Source organism: Thamnophis elegans, chromosome 8 (assembly GCF_009769535.1).
Source record: "Thamnophis elegans isolate rThaEle1 chromosome 8, rThaEle1.pri, whole genome shotgun sequence".
In the NCBI taxonomy this organism is placed as follows: Eukaryota; Metazoa; Chordata; class Lepidosauria; order Squamata; family Colubridae; genus Thamnophis; species Thamnophis elegans.
In genome coordinates this window covers 80,784,393-80,790,604 of record NC_045548.1, presented here as the reverse complement: position 1 = coordinate 80,790,604, position 6,212 = coordinate 80,784,393, and positions in this window count along the sequence as shown.

The following is a 6,212-nucleotide window of genomic DNA, read 5'->3' as shown; positions in this document are numbered from 1 at the left end:
GAAGTAAAGAACAAAAATCTACTGAAGGCCCAACAGACGAAACAATAAGACGGAACAAGAATACAGAAAAGATGTGATAAAATCAAGAATTGAGAATTGGCAGAACAAAGCACTGCATGGCCAATTTCTGGAACAAATAAAAGATAAAGTGGACAATGAACAAACTTGGTTATGGTTAACAACAGGTACATCGAGAGCCAAGGTGGCGCAGTGGTTAAATGCAGCACTGCAGGCTACTGCTAGATCAGCAGGTCAGCGGTTCAAATCTCACCGGCTCAGGGTTGACTCAGCCTTCCATCCTTCCGAGGTGGGTAAAATGAGGACCCAGATTGTTGGGGGCAATATGCTGACTCTCTGTAAACCGCTTAGAGAGGCCTGAAAGGCCTATGAAGCGGTATATAAGTCTACTGCTATTAAAGAAAGAAACAGAGTCACTAATCCTGGCTGGCAAGAACAAGCTATCCACACAAATGTCATTAAGGTCAAAATCGAAAAATCCTCTGATGATGCCGAATGCAGACTTTGCAAAGAAGCTGATGAAACTGTGGATCACATACTCAGCTGCTGTAAAAAAAATCGCGCAGACTGATTATAAATTGCGGCACAATTCAGTAGCACAAATGATCCATTGGAATTTGTGCAAAAATTATAATATTAAAACAGCAACAAACTGGTGGGAACATCAGCCTGAAAAAGTCACCGAAAATCAGATGGTGATTGGTCAAGATCTTTTGGGATGGTCAAGATCTTTTGGGATGGTCAAGATCTTTTGGGTTTTCACAGCCTGATGATGATGATGGTCAAGATCTTTTGGGATTTCCATATTCAAATGGACAAAATACTGGTGCATAATACACCAGACATCACACTGGTTGAGAAAAATAAGGTCACAATCATAGACATCGCAATACCAGGTGATAGCAGGGTCGCCGAGAAGGAACATGAAAAAATCGCAAAATACCAGGACTTAAAAATCGAAATCCAACGACTATGGCACAAACCAGCAGTGGTAATTCCAGTGGTAATTGGCACACTGGGTGCTATTGCAAAAGCACTGGAATTACATTTAAAACAGTTAAAAATTGACAAAATCACCATCAGTCAAATGCAAAAAGCCGCGCTGCTTGGATCTGCACGCATATTACAAAAATACGTTATGTCCTAGGCCCCTGGGTGGGGCCCGACTAGTAACCAATGCCAAATCCGGCGAAACAACTGGCCGCTGTGATACAATTGTACAACAACAACAACAATAATAATACCTACAACGCCATGACTGCGTTGCTAAGATCATTCACTGGAAATTGTGCCAAAAGTTTGGATTTGAGTACGGCACAAACCGCTGGGAGCATCAGGTTGAGAAGGTTTTAGAGAATGAGAAAGTCAAGATCTTGTGGGACTTCAGAATCCAGACTGAAAAAAGTATGATTTGTTGACCTTGCAATACCTGGTGATGCATGAATTGAAGATAAACAGCAAGAAAAAAAATCACAAAATACCGGGACTTGCAAATTGAAGTTGAGCAACTGGAAAAAGAAATAGTGTGTTGTCCCAATTGTAATTGGAGCCCTTGGAGCAATACCTAAAGGGCTACCTCGCTATTTGGAAATTCTAAATTTACCTGACTTGAACATTCTGATTCTACAAAAAAATACCCTACTTGGAACAACCTATATCCTCTGACGTTACCTTAACAGTTCCTAGGTCTTTGGTTAGGACTCGAGTTGCTGAGCTACCAACCAGCCCCAAAGGCTGTGAATCTCACCAAAGATTATCACCATCATCACCATCATCAGGCTGTGAAAACCATTCAAACCACAACATTAGCTGAAACAAGCCAGCTGATGTATGCAGCAGCCTTCATAACCACCAAAGAATTGGGTTTGAAAATACAAAAGAATCAAAGAGCCAAGAAGAGGAAGCCTAAAATTTGGTTGGAATTGAAGATCAAAAAATTTCGTGGCGATTTGAGCAACTTGAAGAACCTAAGGCAAGGTCAGCTGAAGAACAAGCAGGTCAAAAGCAGCCTGGAAGCAAGATACAATTTGGAGAATAAAGAGATTGTGATAGTAATTGAAGAGCTGAAGCAGAGGGTTGTTGCCGTTGCTGAAAAGGTTAAATGATATGATAACCGAGTAACTCAATTCAAGGAAAACTCACAGTTCAGAGCAAATCAGCACCAGTTTTATAAGAGCTTAGAAAGTGGAGATGGAGTAACAACAAATGAAAAGCCTGATAAAGAGAAAGCTCGGAAATTCTGGAAGAATTTGTGGGGAAACAACAAGAAGCCCAACAGAAATGCAAAATGGATCAAACAGATTGAGGATTCTATTAAAGTGCATAAAATGGAAGTTGTGAAAATAACAAAAGAAATGGTGCAAAGACAGTCAAGAAAAGTGAAGAATTGGAGTGTACCTGGACCAGATGAGTTACATGGCTTCTGGTTAAAGGCACTTACAAGTGTGCATAAAAGATTGGCAGCCCAAATGAACCAGATCTTAAAAACACCTGAAAATGATGAATGGATGACAACTGGAAGGACATTTTTGATCCAAAAAGATAAAGAAAAAGGAAAGGATCCTGGAAACTATAGGCCAATCATCTGTTTGCCAACAACATATAAGCTCCTTACTGGTATCATTGCAAACCAAATTTATGGATACTTGGAAAGAAATAACTTGCTTCCTGTAGAACAGAAAGGATGCTGCAAAAATTCAAGAGGAACAAAGGACCAACTGCTGATTGACAAACTAATCCTAAAGAATTCAAAGAAAAGACGAACCAACCTGTTCATGGCTTGGATAGACTATAAGAAAGCATTTTAATTCAGTTCCCCATAGCTGGATCAAAAAATTCCTGAAAATCTTTGGCATCAGCAGCAACATACAAAAATTCATGGAAACTTCAATGAACCTCTGGAAAACGAAGCTTATAGCTAATGAAGAAGTACTGGGTGAAGTTGAAATTAAACGAGGCATTTTTCCAGAGTGATTCCCCTTCACCCCTACTTTTTATACTCTCAATGCTACCACTGACAATCATTTTGAAGAAGATGAACTATGGATACAAACTTGCAAAAAAAGGACTGAAAAGTTTGTACTTGGGGTACATGGATGATTTGAAGGTGTTTGGTAAAAAAAAGCTGAACTGAATTTATTAATTGAAAGCACAAAAGAATTTAGCCAAGACATTGGTATGCAGTTTGGAATTGACAAATGTGCAACAATGGCAACCAAAGCAGGCAAGGTCATAGAAGATGATGGAATAGAACTTGAGAATGAAGAAATGATAAAGGCAGTAAAACCAGAAGAAGGCTACAAGTACTTGGGGATTTAAGAGGCCTCTGACTTAATGCATAATAAAGTCAAGGAATTAACTTCAGCCAAGTACATTCGACGAATTTGCAAGATATTAGATCCCAAATTGAATGGAGGAAACATCATAAAAGCCATAAATACCTGGGCTATACCTGTGATTCGATACTCTGCAGGAATAATTGATTGGACCCAGATGGAGTTGGACAATTTGGACAGAAAAACAAGGAAGCTTATGACAATGAATCATGCTTTGCACCCTAAAAGTGATGTTGACCGATTATATCTACCAAGAGCAGAGGATGGTCGAGGACTCCTACAAGTAAAACAGACTGTGGAAGAAGAAAAACATAGCTTGAATGATTATGTCCAGAAAAGTGAAGAACTAATGATTAAGGAAGTAAATAAAAGAGGCCTTTTAAAGAAAACTAAGTCAAAAGCTGAATATAAGAAAGAAGTAATTGAGAAGCGAGCTGAAAATTGGAAAAATAAAGCTATGCATGGCCAATTCTTGAAAAGTATTGAAGGCAAACCTGACCAAAAAGTAACTTGGAACTGGTTATGATCAGGAGCACTGAAAAAAGAAACAGGCAGCTTTATTTTGGCAGCTCAAGAACAAGCCTTAGCCACAAACTGCATGAAGGCAAAAATTCAACATGTTACCACCAACAGCAAATGTCGCCTCTGTAATGAGAAAGATGAGACAGTCGACCACTTGATCAGTGGGTGCAGCAAAATTTCACAAACTGACTACCTACAAAGCCATGACTGCGTTGCTAAGATCATTCACTGGAAATTGTGCCAAAAGTTTGGATTTGAGTACAGCAAAAACCACTGGGAACATCAGGTTCAGAAGGTTTTAAAGAATGAGAAAGTCAAGATCTTGTGGGACTTCAGAATCCAGACGGACAGACACTTGGCCCACAACACACCTGACATAACAATAGTTGAAAAGAAAAAAGTATGGTTCATTGACATTGCAATACCTGGTGATGCATGAATCAAAGATAAACAGCAAGAAAAAATCACAAAGTACCGGGACCTGCAAATTGAAGTTGAGCGACTGTGGAAAAAGAAATAGTGTGTTGTCCCGATTGTAATTGGAGCCTTTGGAGCAATACCCAAAGGGCTACCTCGCTATTTGGAAATTTTAAATTTATCAGACTTGAACATTCTGATTCTACAAAAAACAAAACCACCCTACTTGGAACAGCTTATATCCTCCGACGTTACCTTAACAGTTCCTAGGTCATTGGTTAGGACTCGAGCTGTTGAGCTACCAACCAGCCCCAAAGGCTGTGAATCTCACCAAAGATTAACCACATAATGATGATGATGATATGAAGTAAAGTTTTATAGAGCATATTTTTACCTGAGCCTCTTCTATGAGCTAATATTGAAGTACCTGGTCTTCACTGACCAGGCCTTCACTGGACTATGGTTAAAATACCAGGCCTTCAGATTCTATAGGTGCGGGGGACAAAAAAGCCTCTTTGTTTTTAAAGAGGCACTGGAGAAATGCTTCCCTCCTCAAGAAGCCACTGCTGAACTCCATGGTTCAGGACAATTTTTGTGCACTCATCTTTCCTTTTTAGGGAAGGTGGTAGCGTTACAACTCCCATTTCCTCCAGGATCCTTTGATTATCTCGACCCTTTTCAGTCAGATTTCAAGCCTGGGTAAGGAAGAGAAATAACATTGGTTGCACTCATGAATGTTCTCTGGTGGGAGTGGGATGGAGGTAGTGCATCCATCCTTACCATGGTTATCCCTTAGAAGCATCAGAGTAAAACATTTTTGTATTTTAGTGATCTCTCATGCGTATGTGGTGAGCTTGACTGGCCATCAGGTCCCCTTACACCAAGGACACTTGGGTATTTTTGTCTTCTTGACTAGTTAAGAGTAAGGAAATCCAGAGGGAAAAGCCTGATTCTTCCTAGCATGACTGACTAAAGCTAACGAGAGAAAAGTAACTTATGACAAGGTGTGTTTTGCTGGTGTGAATTGGGACCAGAGAAGAGAGTGGGAGCCACAGTTCCTAAACATGAACCAAAGGTCGTTTCCCCAACCCGCAGCTCATTCTCCAAGACTTTATGCCAGAGGCTGACATTAATCTCCTGAGGGCAGGAGTGGTTTTGTGGCCCATCCTTCCAGAGGCAGATTCCCCCACGTACCCAGATGGAGAGGCTGTATGCGTGTGAATGGATGGATGAAGTGTAGGGAGGTTAAGGAATTGATTTCCCATGCTCACATTCTCCAAGACTAACCTACACTGACGCTCCCTAGAATGGAAAGACAATAAGCACATTTCTACTTGCTCCAGATTAGGGTTGGAGAGGTCTCCTAGTCTGCCCCATGGAGAAACAATTATGGTCAAGGGAGAGCATCTCTGGCACTTTGTGCTGGAATCGAGAGTTGTATTAAAAAGATATTCTGCTGAAATGTGGAATCAGTAATGTGCCCATCGGGGACACATGTTCTAAAGTGTCTTAAAGTTAGCCCACCCAACATCTGTTAACAAACCAAAGTAGCTTACCATGTCTAGCTTGGGAAGTAGAACTGGGGTGCTTCTGTCATGGAAGCCCAAGGCCACTTCCAGTCCTGCGGTTCTGCTAGCCCATAGCCACAAAGTATGGTGTGCTCTGTGTAGGGATATGTGTAGATTTTTCTTAGGTGACCGGGAATACACATACCAGTAAGGTACCTGAGGCTGGAGCTTGCTCAGTGGTACACGTGGTACCCTGGCTGGTGCTGATGAAGCACCTTCACCTTAACCTTATACCTTAACCACACAAACCAAAGAACAAAATCATACCAACTTCAGTTTCATCCAAAGAAAGTGATGGCTTTTTGTTTAGAATTTTGAGGTAGGAAACAGGCAACTTTAAAATAAACTTAAT